The 19,399-nt window shown below is 43.8% G+C and overlaps 1 protein-coding gene and 1 non-coding gene across 3 annotated transcripts in view; both read right to left on the reverse strand.

Moving 5' to 3' along the window:
* FRMD3 (FERM domain containing 3) overlaps positions 1 to 19,399 on the reverse strand; it is a 347,210-nt gene that overhangs the window by 220,886 nt on the left and 106,925 nt on the right. The gene's annotated exons all lie outside the window — the stretch shown is intronic.
* TRNAC-ACA (transfer RNA cysteine (anticodon ACA)) lies at positions 12,207 to 12,279 on the reverse strand. Its single transcript has one exon. It is a non-coding gene; the product is annotated as a tRNA-Cys (tRNA).

Below are 19,399 nucleotides of genomic sequence, written 5' to 3' on the forward strand. Positions count from 1 at the left end.
GGGACCTAATTAACCTTAAAAGCTTCTGCACATCAAAGGAAACTATTAGCAAGGTGAAAAGACAGCCTTCAGAATGGGAGAAAATAATAGCAAATGAAGCAACCGACAAACAACTAATCTCAAAAATATACAAGCAACTCCTACAGCTCAACTCAGAAAAATAAACGACCCAATCAAAAAATGGGCCAAAGAACTAAATAGACATTTCTCCAAAAGACATACAGATGGCTAACAAACACATGAAAAGATGCTCAACATCACTCATTATCAGAGAAATGCAAATCAAAACCACTATGAGGTACCATTTCACACCAGTCAGAATGGCTGCGATCCAAAAGTCTACAAATAATAAATGCTGGAGAGGGTGTGGAGAAAAGGGAACCCTCTTACACTGTTGGTGGGAATGTAAACTAGTACAGCCACTATGGAGAACAGTGTGGAGATTCCTTAAAAAACTGGAAATAGAACTGCCTTATGATCCAGCAAACTGCTGGGCATACACACTGAGGAAACCAGAAGGAAAGAGACACGTGTACCCCAATGTTCATCGCAGCACTGTTTATAATAGCCAAGACATGGAAGCAACCTAGATGTCCATCAGCAGATGAATGGATAAGAAAGCTGTGGTACATATACACAATGGAGTATTACTCAGCCATTAAAAAGAATACATTTGAATCAGTTCTAATGAGGTGGATGAAACTGGAGCCTATTATACAGAGTGAAGTAAGCCAGAAGGAAAACATAAATACAGTATACTAACGCATATATATGGAATTTAGAAAGATGGTAACAATAACCCGGTGTACGAGAGCAAAAGAGACACTGATGTATAGAACAGTCTTATAGACTCTGTGGGAGAGGGAGAGGGTGGGAAGATGTGGGAGAATGGCAATGAAACATGTAAAATATCATGTAGGAAACGAGTTGCCAGTCCAGGTTCGATGCATGATGCTGGATGCTTGGGGCTGGTGCACTGGGACGGCCCAGAGGGATGGTATGGGGAGGGAGGAGGGAGGAGGGTTCACATGTATACCTGTGGCGGATTCACTTTGATATTTGGCAAAACTAATACAATTATGTAAAGTTTAAAAATAAAATAAAATTGGAAGAATAAAAAAAAAAAAAGAAAGTGAAGAACTAAAGAGCCTCTTGATGAAAGTTAAAGAGGAGAGTGAAAACGTTGGCTTAAAGCTCAACAGTCAGAAAACTAAGATCATGGCATCCAGTCCCGTCACTTCATGGCAAATAGATGGGGAAACAGTGGCTGACTTTATTTTTGGGGGCTCCAAAATCACTGCAGATGGTGACTGCAGCCATGAAATTAAAAGGCACTTACTCCTTGGAAAGAAAGTTATAACCAACCTAGACAGCATATTCAAAAGCAGAGACATTACTTTGCCAACAAAGGTCCATCTAGTCAAGGCTATGGTTTTTCCAGTAGTCATGTACAGATGTGAGAGTTGGACTATAAAGAAAGCTGAGCACCAAAGAATTGATGCTTTTTAACTGTGGTGTTGGAGAAGACTCTTGAGAGTCCCTTGGACTGCAAGGAGATCCAACCAGTCCATCCTAAAGGGGATCAGTCCTGGTGTTCATTGGAAGGATGGATGTTGAAGCTAAAACTCCAATACTTTGGCCAGCTGATGCAAAAAGCTGACTCATTGGAAAAGACCCTGATGCTGGGAAAGACTGAGGGCAGGAGGAGAAGGGGACAACAGAGGATGAGATGGTTGGATGGCATCACCGACTCAATGGACATGAGTTTGGGTAGGCTCCGGGAGTTGGTGATGGACAGGGAAACCTGGCGTGCTGCAGTTCATGAGGTCTCAAAGAGTCGGACACAACTGAGCAACTGAACTGAACTGAGGGCTAAATGTATGCCAAATAAATGAGTAATTGGACATGACATTCTTTTTTAAAAACTTTTTGGCCACATCGTGGGATCTTAGTTCCCTGACCAGGGATCAAACCCATGTCCCCTGCATTAGAAGCAAGAGTCTTAACCACTGGACCACCAAGGAAGTCCCTGGATGTGACAATCTCTAACTTCTTCACTGGCAGCACCTGGCTTTAATTCTACCACCCACTCTAACTTGGCTACGTTTGTAATAAACAAGTCCATTTGAGATAAGTAAAAGAGACTAAAGGAAGCCCCTAAAACATCTCTTTGAAAAGCTGGCTGACAAGCTGCAGGAGCAGAGTTTACCATGCTGTTTCATGTCATAAATTACACATTGTCCCTTACTAGGGACAACAACGTCATGCAAAGCCAGCCATCTCAGTGGTGAACCCACATGCAGCCACCTGACCATGCCATTTCATCTAACCCATAGCATCTTCCTGACCACATTCTCCAAATACCACTCCTCTTCCCTTCCACTCAGACCTCGTAAGGGAAAACGGATGCCCTAGAGATTCTCAAACTTTACATGCATCAGATTCCCCCTGAGGGCTGTTAAGATGCAGATTCCTGAACCCTACCCCTAAAGCTTCTGATATAATAGGTCTGGAGTGGGTCTAGAATTTTTGTTTTTTGTTTTTTTTTCATATTTTTATTTTATTTTTAATTTTATTTTATTTTTAAACTTTACATAATTGTATTAGTTTTGCCAAATATCAAAATGAATCCATCACCGGTATACATGTGTTTGTAAGAAATTCCCAGGGGTATTAGTTTCCAATTGCTGCTGTAAGAAATTCCACAAAATTAGTGACTTAAAACTACAAGTTAAAACGATTACCTTATAGTTCTGAAATTCAAAACTCTAAGTCCAAAACTGGTCTTACTGGGCTAAAATTAAGTCATCTGCAGGGCTGTCTTTATTTCTGGAGGCTCTAGGGATAATCCATTTTCTTGCTTCTTCCAGTTCCTAGATGTGAACTGCATCTCTTGGCTCATGGTCACAATCTCTTATTTTCAAAGGCAGCAATGGCTGGGCAAGTCTTTCCTGCATCATTCTGACACTGCCTCCCTCCTCCAATTTAGACTCTGTGATTACATTGGACTCGCATGGATAATCCAGGGTGCTGTCCCTATTTTGAGGTCAGTGCTAAGCCATCTTAATGATACATGCTACCTTAATTTCCTGTTGCCTTGTAATTTAACATATCTACAGGTTCTATGGGCTTCCCAGGTGGCACAGTGGTAAAGAATCTGCCTGCCAATGAAGGAGATGCAAGAAATGCAGATGCAATCCCTAGGTCAGGAAGAACCCCTGGAGGAAGGCATGGTAACCCACTCCAGTATTCTTGCCTGGAGAATCCCATGGCCAGAGGAGCCTGGTGGGCTATAGTTCACGGGATCGCCAAGTCAGATGTGACTGAGCACACGTGCACAGGTTCTAGGAATTAGGATGCAGACTTCATTAGAAGGTCATCATCCTGCCTACCATGCAGGATGATGCTGAGACTTGTAGTTTGGGGCCACAATTTGAGGACGCTGGTGTAGGATGATGCTGGCTAACGATGGAAATTGAAGGCCACAGGTTCCAGGAAGGATAGGGAAGGAAGATTGGGTGAAGCAAAGAAATGGGGAGGAGTGAGCTCCAGGGGTAACCCAAGGGAAGAGAGAGAGATAGGGTGGTAGACAGGAGAAAAGCTGCTGCTGCTGCTAAGTCACTTCAGTCGTGTCGGACTCTGTGCGACCCCATAGACGGCAGCCCACTTGGAACTCCAAGTACTGGAGTGGGTTGCCATTACCTTCTCCTTCAGTCATTAGAGTGAGCCTCTCAGGTCTCACACAGAAAAAAAAGAAAGTACCACCACAGGGGTGGTGCTTAAGAAAGAAATTCGTCCCAGCTGAGAACGAAACAGCACCTATCAGAATCATTCCTTTCACCAGTGCTGCTCTCTCAAGAATGCACTGAATATTAACTAAAAACACCTAGAGCTAAAAACACAAACATGTTCTATGGGATGCATTAGTTATATATTTAGAGGGAAAATAAGATTTCTGTTGGTGGCAAGACACATAAGCCAGGGCTCATTTTTATCCTGAATTGGAATTTTCCATTCCTAGAGAACTTGACTAGTGAAGTACGTTACTTTTAAATAGTCTACAGCTGAGTTTGTTTTTGCTGTAACTTTTTTTTTAATTTGGGAAGAGAGAAACCTTAAAAGACAATATGTGTTCACAGTAATTTGAACAGGCATTATGATAGATCTCCCAGTCTCACAAGATGTAAGAGATGTCATCACAGGATTCAGGATCATGAAGGGCTGGTGTGATAGTAGGGACAGTGGAAAGTAAAGTGGGGTGTGTGTGGGGGGGCAGGAGGTGGGGGTGTGGGTGTGTGTTACAGATGGTGGGGATTGTGAGAAGCAAGATAGGAAAGACCTGGGAGGCATGATTCATGTTCTGTGTTCACCTTATTCTAAGAAGCACTTACATCAGCCAACTGAGAGAGTTAAGTAAAGCTCATCTGAATTTATTATTTTTAATAATTTTTACTGAAATATGGTTGATTTACAATGCGTTAATTTCTGCTGTCCAGCGAAGTGATAGTTATTCACATAGAGTCTCTTTCATAGTCTTTTCTGTTACGAATTATCACAGGATATTGAATACAGCTCCCTGTACTATACAGTAGCACCTTGTGGTTTATCCACCCTATACATAATAGTTTGCATCTGCTAATCCCAAATGCTCAATTATTATTATTATAAAACAAATGTTTGTCCCTTATGCTGCTGCTAAGTCGCTTCAGTTGTGTCTGACTCTGTGTGACGCCATAGATGGCAGCCCACCAGGCTCCCTGTCCCTGGGATTCTCCAGGCAGGAACACTGGAGCGGGTTGCCATTTCTTTCTCCAATGAATGAAAGTGAAAAGTGAAAGTGAAGTCACTCAGTCATGTCTGACTCTTAGTGACCCCATGGACTGCAGCCTACCAGGCTCCTCCGTCCATGGGATTGTCCAGGCAAGAGTACGGAAGTGGGGTGCCATTGCCTTCTCTGGTTTGTCCCTTATACCAGGTCTTAAAGGCATTTCTTTTCCACAGAGGAGGGAAACTGAGTTGACCCAAGCCACAGAACAACCTAAGGTAGACCACAGACAGAAACTCTGCCTGCTCCCTACACATGAAGTTTCACCTGTGGCTTAAAATAGAAAGCCATATCCTTCTCCTATGTCTCGCTATAAAACAGATCACATTTGCCAGAAACACAGCATCTTAATGGCTCTGTTCCCCAAAGGATGTGTCCAGCCAGCACTGAACTTCCTGGAAGATCATGTGCTCTGTTAGCCTGTAAACTCTACTGCAGGAAACATAATTCCAGCAGATAGACGGGAACATATCGTGGATGGTGAGAGAAAGTGGAAGAGCTAGCCGAGAAAAGAATAATCCACCATAGCATCCTGAACTCCCTCAAAAGGCTGAACAGCAGAGAGTGGACCAGCTGACTTTAGAGATGTGGACACTGAGCATTTACATTTTAAGCAATCAGGCACTATGAGCAAACAGTTATACCTCCTGCAGTCTCCAAATTAACAAATATACATATTCCATGATCATCCCCAGAGAAGTTTGAAAGTAAGCTATCCCAGGAACTGGGTTTCCTCAGTATCCCACTCCTCTGCTTATGGTAACAGTAAATCTAGAAGATGCCTTTTGATCTAGAAAGACACAAGTCCTCAGTAGCTCTGAAATGGTCAGCAGAAATAATGGAAATGGTGATCATTTGCAGAGGGTCTGCTGTGTCCTCAGGACCCTGTATACATTCTTGCAGTGACTCCTCATTACAGCCCTGCAAAGCAAGTATTACTATCCCTAAGTTTTTTTTTTTTTTAACTTTACAATATTGTATTGGTTTTGCCATATATCAACATGAATCCGCCACAGGTATACACATGTTCCCCATCCTGAACCCTCCTCCCTCCCCGTATCATCCCTCTGGGTCGTCCCAGCGCACCAGCCCCAAGCATCCAGTATCGTGCATCAAACCTGGACTGGCGACTCATTTCATATATGATAGTATACATGTTTCAATGCCATTCTCCCAAATCATCCCACCCTCTTCCTCTCCCACAGAGTCCAAAAGACTGTTCTATACATCAGTGTCTCTTTTGCTGTCTCGTATACAGGAGAAAATTGAGGTTCAAAGAAAAACAACAAACCACTTGCTTAAGATCACATAGCCAGGGAGCAGCAGAGCAGAGATCCAAGATCAAGTCTTTTGACTCCAAAGTCTGTACAAACCATGCAAAGAGCTACATTTGATCAATGAGAAAGTGATGACTTTCCTCTTGAGTACATGCTCAGTCGTGTTTGACTCATTGCGACCCCATGGACTATAGCGCACCTGGCTCCTCTGTCCATGCGATTTCCCAGGCAAGAATACTGGAGTGGGTTGCCATTTCCTCCTCCAAGGGATCTTCCAAGCTCAGATCGAACCCCCATCTCCCACACTAGCAGACAGATTCTTTACCACTGCACCATCTGGGAAGCTGACTTTCCCCTGAATAGCCTAAATATTCTTACCCTCTCTTCCTTGAAGCCGGCAATCACCATCGGCAGAATGGTTTGTAATAAAGTTCCCCACCAGTAACGCTAACTTCTCTGCATATTGTAATTTTCTAGCAAATGTTCTATATGCCTCATCCTAAATATGAGAAGTTGGTCAAACTAATCACCATTATCAGGAGAATTCAAAAGGAGAATAGCATGATGCAACGCTGAGACTCTAATAAATGTATTGAGTTCCCTGTCCCAGCGCTGCACATACACACACAAAACCTTGCTATAATTTTTGGGGTTCATGGACTCCCTGAAGCCCACTTACAGACCGGTATGTCAAGAGACCCAAACTTATAAATGTTACAAGCTGACTCTTAGGCCATGCCCAGGGAAGCTCTATGGAAGGCCCTTTACTTCTCCATACAATGAGATGATCACTCCAGCCCCTTCCTGTGCTCAGGGTCTAAATGGGGGTGTCTCCTAATCAGGCACTATTTAAGGACAAACGTTAATATAAAGAAATGACAACCCTATATCTGATTATAAAACATCTACGAGGTGTAATCAAATGTACACTGATCAATAAATGTTTCCGTTTTAGAATAAAAGTTTGCTATCACACTAAACTTTATTTTCATCCATCAAATGACTCTTTACTCCCCCTGACCTCCACAGAACTCTGGGGTCACATGGGAGGAGGGGGAGACAGATGGTCCCAGAACTCCATTTGGTGAATTATAAGGGCTGTTCCAACCAGAACAGATGTTTGCATCATCGCTTGGCCATGTGTCCCCAGCGAACAGCCGGGAAATGTTTTGTGTTGCCAAATTTGATAAAAAAGAAGTTACGTTTGAAATGATGATTAGAGATGATCAGCATGGAGAAGGTAGGAAAAAGAAGAGACATCTTAAAATTACAGAAGCCGTGTCTCACAATAGCACAGGTGGTATTTATGGAGTAGATGCCCCACAGGGGCATGGCTTAGGAGGACCCAGAAGGAATGCTTGAGCAAAGATGTGGAAAGGAAAGTTTCTTAAGACCCCTTCAGAGGACCGTAATGAAAATAACTTGAACTAGAGTTCCCCATGGAGAAAGTGAAAATATTAAAGGAGAAAGAAGGTCAATAAAAAGCATCAATTTCTATTTTGTAAGTTAGATACATTGCAGATGAAGCAAAGTAGAGAAATAACATTTTCTGATACTCAGGGATTTGTGAAATAACAGAAATAACACAATTAGAAAAGGACAGTTATCAGTTTCTTGTGTTGGCTTAGTGCAACTGAAGTTACTTTTTTCCTATCCAGCTAACCACTCTGAGCCTCCAGGAGAAAGTAAGGGTATCATGAATGCTGAAGCTCCTGGATTTATTCCAGGGACTGTGCATGGACCATGGTCACAGCGAGGACGAGGAATGGGCAGTGGTACTTCCTGGCCACATGGGAAAACCTGACCGTGCCCTGGGGATGACGGGAGACAGCATTACCCTCCCCAGGAATCCTGCAAGCAAAACCTGGTAAAGTTTCATGCTGTGCTACCCAATTTCGTAGCCACACACCACATGTGACTAACTACATTCCAGTTATAATTGTTAAATATGCTTTAACTTTAGTCCTTGGTTGTACTAGTCCTATTTCAAATTCTCAGCCACATATGGCCAAGTGTCTACCGTACTAGATGGCACACATACAGAACATCACCATCGTCACAGAAAGTTCTATTAGACGGCACTGGCCAAGAGCAAAGCTTCTTTAAACTTTAATCTACATTTGAGTCTCTTTGAAGATCTTGTTAAGATGCAGCTTCTGATTGAGTAGGACTGGGATGGGGCCTGTGACTCAATCTCCTACAAGCTCCTGGTGATACTCATAGTCCTGGCCTGTGGACCCCTGAGAGGCTGGAGTGGATTCACAGCAACTCTGTTATATGCTGTCCTTGGACCGAATGGTAAATATTTGCCCTATTCTAACACAAAGAGTGCCTTTACTTTCACGTCACTGTTCCTCAAAATAACGAGCATTCAACCACATAGAAGTTGTTAAATCTTTCTCCTTTGGCTACGTCTCCATTTCGCACTCTCTGGTTTTAAAAAACTCCAAGATTTACAGAAAAAATGTACAGGGCACTGAATCTCTATCTTTGCGACGTTTCCACTATCTGCAATGGAGATTTCCTTGACAGAAAGCCTGGCATGATATAATTGAAGCAGCTGTGTTTTCAGAAGATAAGCACAGGCCTTTTATATCCCAGACACAGTGGTAACTCAGAGAGGAACAGTCAGGCATGTGCTGGGGTTCGGCATGGCTGCATTAGTGAAATACACAGAGTAACAAAGGGAAAGAAGCTCTCCCAGCTTAAAAACAGAACAAGCCTAGTGCCACAGCTCAGGACCAAATAATATGAAGCACTGTCGCTGTTTCCTAACTGAAATAACTCAGTTGGTTTAGTCTTTGAAAACAAGGAGAAAGTCTTACCTACATTATATATAACTCACCATTTCCACATTATCTCAATTAACCAACGTAACTATCCACGCAAAGTAAGTCTTATTATTTTCATTTTGACAGGTGTGAATACTAACTCCCAGAAGAACTGAGAAACCGCGTGGGCCTCACCCAGATCGCTCTGGCTTTCCAACTCATACTCTTTCCAACGAGCACTGAAAAACAAGTTCATGAAGAGATGAGAGGAGGGAGATTACACACTCTAAGCAAAATAACTACTACAGACCAGCAACTTTTTCTCCCATCTAGCTATTATTTCCTCTCCCATAAGTAGAATGCCTCACCCATTCATCCATTAAAGGATTAATGCCATCATTAAGAGATTTCTGCTAAAAGTGCTAAGGGAGAACATTAACCACTGTGTTCATTATTTGATCTTGCTGGGTTTTAGAGTACGTACAGCTCACAACTTACAATAAACATATACCCCAGTTCATAGAATAGCTGTCCAGAGCCAAGGCAACAGTGAGCTGGTAGCAGGGTCCCCATCATGAGAATTTGCAGCTGGAGCTGGAAGCCTGGGATTGGATCAGCAATGCAAACATTCTCACAACCCAGTGACTTCACTGAAAAGGTAAAGCATGAGATGTGTGGGGGGATGTGGCGGCGGGGGTGGCGCTTAGGAGTAGGGCAGTCACATTATTCATCACCCTAATTGGGATGACTTGAATAGTGAAGGAGGCACTCAGGGACAACACGAGTAAGCATGCCTTATCCCAGGCACTGTGTGCATGAGCCAGGAAGAGAGATTTGGACTTTTCCCTAAAGGGAAAGGGAGCCACCCAGAGTGGCATAACCCAAATTTCTATTTGGGAAAACTCATTCCAGCATCTATGTGGAACAGGATCAGAAAAGGAAGAGGCTACTCAACCTCAGAGATGTGTGTGCGTGTGTGTTCACAAGCATAAGCAAACCCTACCGAGAAAATACAAAATTCAGGGCTAATTTTAAACCCACTAATCTTGACCTAAATTAGGCACAAAGAAGTGGGGTTCTTCCAACGCCAAAGCTAACCACCCACTCCGCTGATCCTCCCCTGGCAAGGTCTGCCACTTTGTAGAAAGTGGAGCCAACCCTTCAGGCCACAGGGCGCCATCTGGAAAAGCAACGAGTCATTGGGCTCAACAGGAAAACAGCCACAAACAGCAAAACGCAGCCAGACAAATATCTGTCTGGATTGCTGGAATCGTTTGTTCATTCAGCAAATATTCGTTGAGTGTTTCCTACATGCCAGGCACAGCAAATATAAATAAAGGTAAACAAGGCACAATTCTTGCCCTCAATGAACTTACTGACAGATAAGGCAGTTGTCATAATACAGTGTGAGAAGCATGGCAAACACTGAGGGGCATTTACAACTCAAGGAGAAGCAGGTGATACCAAGCTGTGTCTCTACATTCTGTGATTCAAAGTGTTGTCCCCAGACTTAGTAGCTTCCTGTGGCACCCAGGAGCTTGCCAGGAAATCTGAATCTCAAGCCCCACCATAGACCAGTGGAATCAGACTCTATTTTAACAAGATCCCTGGTTTATCTGCATGCATGTTAAAGTCTGAGAAATACCATCTTTAAGGATAAGGATGAGAAGCCAAAGGGAGAGAAGTGAGTTGTTTTGTTGTTGTTTAGGTGCTCAATCATGTCTGACTCTTTTGCAACCTCATGGATTGTAGCCAGCCATGCTCCTCTGTCTGTGGGATTCTCTAGGCAAGAATACTGGAATGGGTTGCCATTTCCTCCTCCGGGGGATCTTCCTAACCTAGGGATTAAACCCACGTCTCCTGCATTGGCAGGTGGATTCTTTACCACTTGATTTACCAGGGAAGCAGAGAAGTGGGAGAGGAGATCTAAGATAGAGGAAAGAGCAGAAGAAAAATTACTGGTGTTAGACAGGTGGTCCCACATTCCCAAAGTACAGAGATCAACATGTCCAAAGCACAGAGTAAGTGAGAGGCAAGAAGTGGTCAAAGAAAGTGCTTTCTGAAAAGGGACAGGACCCAGCTAGGTCACTCGTGAAAAAAGTGAAAATTTTAGTCGCTCAGTCGTGTCTGACTCTTTACAACCCTGTAAAGACTGTAGCCCACCAGGCTCCTCTATCCTTGGAATGGTCCAGGCAAGAATGCTGGAATGGGTTGCCATTCCCTTCTCCAAGATCTCTCTCATAAGAGCTCTCAAATTCTTTGAAAGGTCTTATGCAGGAGACGTTTAGGAAGAACGTCCTGGCAACAGTAGGGAAAGAGCAGGTTTGGAGGACCATGGAGAAAATCACAACACACGTCATTGTACCCGGCTGTGGGACATCAAGGAGGTCAGGTGGCCCAGGGCCAGCAGTGGGTCAGCAGGAGCCAAGAATCATTGGCACAGGCTTGATCACTTGGAGAGGGGAGTGTAGCTGGTTATATGAAACCAAGGACACTTCTTTCTGGAGCCATTTGTTTTCCCTAATTATACTGCTTCTCAGCTAGATTTGTGCCAAAGAAATAAGAAGAAAAGCACCCAAAGGACCTTCTCTCACGAAACATCAGTTTCGGGAATGGAGCTTGGGCCAGATTTCCTGAAGACATCAAGACATAGGAATTACCTGTGGCATTTGTTCAAAATTCAGATTCCCAGGCCCTGCGGTCATACCCTATGGAAAGATATCACATTTAATGTGTCACTGTACATCATTAATGGCAGGCTTATTTTTCTCCCATATCTGATTCATCCAATACTCATCATTCAGCATCATATGTACAAGCAATTGATTCTTCTGCCAGATGAAGTATCAGTTAATGATAGTATAAATTGACTCTTGAACTCTGATAGATGATAGACAGACAGATAGATAGATGCCTGATTCAGAGCCCTTATACCTTTTATACCTTTTAAAAAACGAGTCTAGAAAAAAAAAAAAGGGCAAAAAGCATAACAGCATTTCAAAGAAGAGAAAACTCATAAGGCTAGCAAGCTTGAAAAGATGCTCAACTGATCTACAATCAGGGAGATACTAATTAAAGAACAAGGTTCCATTTCACACCCATGAGATTGGCAAGCTAAATTTTTTAAGTTTGGCCTGTAGGTATGCAAATGAGTACAACCAACTTAAAAAATGATTTGGCAACACCCAGCAGAGGTGAAGAAGTGAAGTGAAGTTGCTCAGTCGTGTCCGACCCTTTGCGACCCCATGGACTGTAGCCTATCGGGCTCCTCTGTCCATGGGATTTTCCAGGCAAGAATACTGGAGTGGGTTGCCATTGCCTTCTCCAGGGATCTTCCCCACCCAGGGATCGAACCTGGGTCTCCCACATTGTAGGCAGACGCTTTTACCAGCTGAGCCACCAGGGAAGCCAGGTGAAGGTGAGCACAAAAGTCCTTCCATTCTCTGGGAGAAAGCCTAGAACAAGTCTAGCAGGTGTGTACCGAGAGATATGTAAGAAAATGTTTAGAGCAGCATGCTTTGTAGTAGAATAAAACTGGAAACAATTCAAATATCCAACAAGAGAATGGCGAAATAAAGTTCCTAAACACACGCACTACACATACACAAAGTGCAGACACACACATGATGCTTTTATGTTGCTCTCTTTTGTAAATTTAGTCCTCAGTTCATTTAGTGATTTACTATTATTTTCACCATTTATTAAGGCAGGTTCTAGGCATTTTCATAGATTTCCAATTATCATTGGAACATTGTAAGGTATAATTACCACCTTTGAGTTAGAGGATATAAAGCAATTCCTTTGGCCCATGATCACACCACTGGGAAATACTATTGTCATATGGGTACCAATAACTCCAAAATCCAAATTCCTTCTTACCATATAACTGGGAGCTTTTTTCCAGAAGAATCTTAATCACCACAGTATGTGTTAAACCCGTTGTGTTGATAATGATGTAAACACAATAACTAGTTCCTCTTATATTGCTCTTGATGCGTAGCCCTGTTCTTCACTGCAGTGAAAAACAAAACAGCAAGCAAAAAACTCTTGTGACAGCATCTAGAAATAGCATAGTTTCCTTGGGGAAAAAATGAAAGGTAAAGTCATCTTTACTGAATCTAGGCTGGATTCATGTATTAATCCTGAATACAGGATTAATACTGAAGTATCTATAATTCATGAGAATGTGAACAATTCATAGAAAATCTTTAGATAAAAAGAAAATAAGTGACTAATAACATTACTCCAGGTAATGTGAAATTGGCCATCAGCTTCCCAAACCGGTCACTCCTTTCAAATCTGTGGCCCTGGTGCTGTGAAGCTTCACCACTGCTTGGGGCTCAGGTACTGTGTCCACAGACAGCTTCCTTTCCAGTTCCTGTCACTCTGAAGATCTCTCTTGATCCCACCTCTCACTCCTGCTTTTCCTCTCAGCTCCATCCATTATGTAACCCATCTCCAGCTTTCATCTTCTGTATCTCCCTCTTCCTTTGCTCCTTTCCACTGGGTGACAAACATGCTCCTCAGGACATCCTCCAAAATCTCCTTCTTTCTCAGCTGTGCTCTCCCCATCAAGCTCCCTCTCACTTCCTTCATCACCCACCTTCTTGAAGGAACCCCGTCTGTCCCACAGTCCCACTTCCTTTCCAGCCTCTCCTGGCTTAACTGCCTCCTCATTTATAACAATCGGGCAACCACGTCTCTTAAGCCCAGGGGAGGCTTCAGTGAGAACATGTATATGATGCCAGGTACCAAGTGGGAGCTCATTAGTCCTCCACTTCTTGAAGTGTTTTTCTCTCCTGGATTTCATTCAGCTCCCTATTCTTTTCCCTGGGTCAGGGTCTTTGTCTTTACTTCTGTGTGTCACTTCCTGAGGGATTTCATTCGTCCCCTAGATCCAGTTGTGACCTCTATGCAGAGAAGCAGATGGTATTTAAGCTCTAGATTCAGACTTGAAGTCTCACCTGTGAATCAACAGGTCCCAAACCAAACTCACCACCGCTGACCACTCTGATCCCCAGTTCTCACCGATGGCTTCTGCTTGCCACCACTTGCCAGTTTCTTATATTTGAGCCTTGGCAACCATCAGAAACTCCTTAATCTCCCCATCACTAACCACTTACTAAGTTCAGTCTTATTTTATGCAACCCATAATGCTCTTATCAAGCCCTTCCTTATCACACTGAAGCTACTTTATCCCTGAGTCCTAGTCTTGACAACTCTACTGGCAACAACTTCAAGAGACTCCTGCCTAACTAATCTCTCCCTCCTCCTCTTTATCCTCCAAACCACTTCAGAGGGATTTTCCTAAAGTACAGCTCTGCACTGCCATCACGTGCTTTCTGCAGTCCACATCTGCCAAATAGAAGCCAAGATCAGCTCAGTTTGGTAGAAAGGGAGTAATCAGTACCAAGAGCCAGGCAGAAGGATTTTTATCTATAGACATGTGTATAAGTATATAAATATATATGTATCTAGGTACACACGGATCACAAAGGTCTAACTGACCAAGGCTCCGAGTAGAAAAGAGCTGACACACCATCTTCTTCACATATCCATCCTTCAAGTTGTTAAAATTGTACAATCCTGACCTTGATAAAAGAAGAACTTTTCTTACATTTACAAACTTGCTTCAGTTTTGTTTTTTTTTTATTCTTTTTTAAAATTTCATGCCAAAGAGCCAGAAAACATTCACCTGTTATCTCCTTACTCTAACATTTAAAGCCAGAGTTAGCACACTGGCGGCCGGACAGCCATTATCTTTGATGTCCAAAAGCTAATGTTTAAAAATTAGATTTCCCCTAAAATCTGAAACAGCTGGCCTTGCCTTGAAAACCCACCTGATCAGGTAACACTGGCTCAGCATGCCATGGCAGAGAGCATAACAATGGCCACCCACTGGCCAGGCCATCCACTTTCTTCCCATTAGTTCATTAAGATCATGTTGTCTGACCCACTAGGAGTTACATGTTTAATCCCTAAACAATGAAGTTTTATTGCAATTTATATGACATCAGAGCCCTCTGACACGCAAAATATATCCTGTATATATGTGTATACTAGTTTTAAAACAACAATAATTAGCCTTCCTTGTAGGTGGGATCGACTGAACCCATTTAAGGAACATGTGTGTTTCAGAATGTGTATTTCTAGCTTGTGCAGATTGTCCAATAGTGTGGGTATTTCAGAACATCAGCCACTTTAAATGTACTACTTCCTTCATCCAACAAGACTTCCAATCATAAATGAGTATGATACCAGTGTAATATATTTGTTTTGCAAAATGATATTAGAACCAAGTGTGCACCAAATGTTTATTATTCCCTTGTGAATAATTTACTCTAGTACAGTTTTAGGAATATGAGTTAGGATGATTTGTTCTGCCATCCAGGATTGTTTTTCTTAAAAGTTCTAAGACAAACAATTAAATTTCAAAGCTTGAATTTATCTTTGTTTGTTTTCAATCCTTTTTTCCTTATTCTATTCTGTTTCTTTTTTTCTGTTCTATTTTAACTTTTTACTTTGCAATCCACAAGCTATAACCTTAAAAAGCTTTATGGTTCCATTTTTGTTTGTTTGTTTAACACTGAGGTTAAACATTTGACATCTCTGCTATTTTAGTCCCCAGGAGTATCAGCTTTTGCTGAACATATAATGGTGGAGAGTGTCCCTTGCCTTGGCCTTCCCTTTCCTCTGGATTCCAATGCCCCTTTACATTTCTGCAATCTTGTAGCTCCCTTATTATTTTGGTTTTCCTGGTTTGTGCCTGCATTTGGTGATATTTTTCCATGCTCTCACCCTGTGACCTGACATGAATTCTAATTGGAAGGTTCCATTTGCCTTTCAGGAATGAGCAGTTATCAAAAGATCACCAAGTCATAAATATGTTTGCTTGCCGGCTGCTAGCCCACCACTGTACAGACAAGGCCATTTGGTTCAGTGTGAAGCTATGCCTTATTCAGAGAAACCCCGTGACTCTTCAGAAGGAACCTGTGGTAACTCTAAGCACAGACAATCCTCTTGAGGCACCAAACATCCCATTTAGTACTTGAACCCTTCACCCAGTCCTCCTTCCCTAAAGCACTCCCAAATCTGGAGGCTGGAGGGGACCATGCAGTACACCTGGCAGGGCCCAGATCAAAACCCTGCAATTCAAGAGTCCTCCCCATGTTCCTACCCTCTGTATGCCTAGCCTCCTCCCACGATGATGGTCCTTTATAAACGCTGCTGCTACTGCTGCTGCTAAGTTGCTTCAGTCGTGTCCAACTCTGTGCGACCCCATAGACGGCAGCCCACCAGGCTCCCCCGTCCCTGGGATTCTCCAGGCAAGAACACTGGAGTGGGTTGCCATTTCCTTCTCCAATGCATGAAAGTGAAAAGTGAAAGTGAAGTCGCGCAGTCGTGTACGACTCTTCGTGACCCCATGGACTACAGCCTACCAGGCTCCTCCGTCCATGGGATTTTCCAGGCAAGAGTACTGGAGTGGGGTGCCATTGCCTTCTCCATAAACGCTGCAGGCTCCTCCAAAAACTGCTTCTTCAGCTCTGGCCTTGCCACGGAGCCAGGAGCAGCGTTCTGCCTGGGGTACTGTGCTTCCCTGAACCAAGGAATCCAGGAAACCTCTCCCAGGCAAATACCAGAGACCACTGCCAAGTGGCAGGCAGCCACCACGCTTGCCCAGAGGCCCCAGAGGAATGTGACTGTGTGCCCTTTGTGTGGCCGCCTCCCCATAGCCTGGCCAGGCCCACGCTCCCCAATGGCCCACTCACATTCCTAAGTCTAATGTGTGAATCACAGTTAACCCCATAACCCCATCACCACACCACAATGCCACCCACAGCCCCAAGGTCTCTGGAATTTGCAAAGCTATGCAGCCCAGCAGGTTAAACTTTTTAAACAAGGATTGTAGATCACTCACACAAAACCTGCAGAAATATCCGCTTGCAAGTATAATATCAAAGGTATATAAATTCAAGTACAATGTAAGTTCAAGTGCAATATAAAAGTGTTTGAATCATTTTCATTCTTAACATGAAAAAAAAAAAATCTAGGGCCAGTAAGGAAGCCTATTAGAGCTTGCTTCCTGCCTTGTATTAACAAAGGACATGGGTGGAAGTGACGTTTACCCACTTGGTAAAATTCTGTATGCTCAGCAATAATGGTGAAATAAGAGGTTTGGATAGAAGCTAAGATAAGGGGCTTCACTGATGGCTCAGAGGGTAAAGAATCCCACTGACAAACATCTTCCTGGGTCAGGAAGATCCTCTGGAGAAGGAAATGGCAACCCACTCCAGTATTCTTGCCTGAGAAATCCCAGGGACAGAGGAGCCTGGTGGGCTATAGTCCGTGGGGTCGAAAAGAGTCGGACACAACTTAGTGACTAAACAACAACAAAACAATATAAGGGGAAGAAGGATTAGACCTTCCCCCAGAACCACATCCTGTCCCTCTCCTGTCTTCTTCACAGGCTATACTCCTTAGAGGGGATGTATCAAGAGCTGCCACCTTGCTCGGCTCTACAAATTCCCCCTTTGCCAACTCATCTTTACTGCAGCAGGGGGCGCTCTGTGTGAGCTTGAAGGGAGACAGAGGCATCTTCACTGACATTTCCTCAAGGCCACTGATTTAGTAATTTGTTTTCACAAATACCAAATTCTCTGCAAACTAGAAAATGAATGCTACTCCTGGCTTGTTCTATGCATTGATTACTGGACGCTTGGTCCCCTGAGTCCCAGGTGGAGTGCTAAGTCCCTTTTAGGACGCTGTGCCATTGGTCTCCAAGGTCAGAAAAGAAGAATTTGACTATTGCTTACGCAATACCAATAGACAGAAAGGGACTTCAGTTCACTACCCGGTGTTGGCCACTCCTGGCTGTGTCACCTAGGACACATCACTTGGCTCTCCAAGCCTCAGTTTTCTCACCTCTGCATTGGCATGTGTCCCTCCTTAAATGAAATGGTACGATGGAGCACTCAGCACCCTACCTGACAGCTGGCAGGAGCCAAACAAACCTCAACTCAACTATCCCTCAACCACAACATAACCATAGTAGGCCAGCAGAGTTTCTGAACTATTAAGTCATCTTAATAAGCTTTATAAAAGCAAACTAGTTCATACCAATGCAGACTCAAGCCATGTGTATGAACACTTCTCTCCCAGTGTCTTAAGACTTAACGTTTGCTTGGTGATTCTTGAGGTTTCCAAAGTAAAGCAAAGGGGAATGGGTCTCACCATGACCTTTCCTATAAAAAGGAAACTCTAATTAACATATGATGCTAACACCTGAATCCCATATGTAATGCTCCTTGTGCAATGCTTTCTCCAGCTCTGCAGATGCTCACATGGAGCATCAGTTCTACACACATAGACTTCCACTTCCTTCCTGCTTATTCAACATGCTGCTGCTAAGTCGCTTCAGTCGTGTCCAACTCTGTGTGACCCCATAGATGGCAACCCACCAGGCTCCCCCGTCCCTGGGATTCTCCAGGCAAGAACACTGGAGTGGGTTGCCATTTCCTTCTCCAATGCGTGAAAGTGAAGTCACACAGTCGTGTCCGACTCTTTGCAACCCCATGGACTGCAGCCTACCAAGCTCCTCTGTCCATGGGATTTTCCAGGCAAGAGTACTGGAGTGGGGTGCCATTGCCTTCTCCGAGTCAACATGCAATTGCTCTCAATTCATTTCCCCCAAATTTTTAAGTGTCATTTATTTACGGCTATGCTGGGTCTTTGCTGCTGTGCCCGGGCTTTCTCTAGTTACAGCTGGTGGGGGATACTCCTGAGTTGTGTTGCTTGGGCTTCTCATCATGGTGGCTTCTCTTGTTGCCAAGCCTGCACTCTAGGACAAGGGGGCTTCAGGAGTTGTGCCCCTCAGGCTTCGTTGCTCCACAGCACGTGGATCTTCCTGGACCAGGGATTGAACCACTGTCTCCTGCACTAGCATGCAGACCCCCAAACGACTGGACCACCCGGGAAGTTACTTTTCAAATTTGTGAGACTCACCTGAAGGGCTTGCTGAAAATGGATATCCACCCCCTATGCACCCCTAGACTCTGATTTGGTAAATCTGAGGTAGAAACATGAGTATACATATTTTTAACACCTCCCCTGTTCCTGTGACCCTAATGTGGACTTCAAACCACAATATGGAAAAACTGGCTGGGCTGTACCATTCAAAAATCCCTAGAGCCTGGCCTGCTACAGAAGTTAAATCCCCCAAAACTAATTAGTAGGAAAAGAGAACCCTGGAATATACACACATCTGGGAATCCTTGGAGCGCCAAGGCCTCCCTCGCAGCCCTGAACCACACCAACTTTGTTCACCCTGAGAGAGGTACTGATGTCTCCAACTGTTGGAGGAGGAAATGGCAACCCACTCCAGTATTCTTGCCTGGAAAATCCCATGGACAGGGGAGCCTGGTGGGCCACAGGCCATGGGGTCACAGAGTCGGGCATGCCTGAGTGTACACTATTACATGCCGTGACACTATGATAGCGGATCACCTATTTCTCCTTGCAGTCTTGTC

The sequence above is a fragment of the Bos javanicus genome, chromosome 8, assembly GCF_032452875.1.
Source record: "Bos javanicus breed banteng chromosome 8, ARS-OSU_banteng_1.0, whole genome shotgun sequence".
Lineage (NCBI taxonomy): Eukaryota > Metazoa > Chordata > Mammalia > Artiodactyla > Bovidae > Bos > Bos javanicus.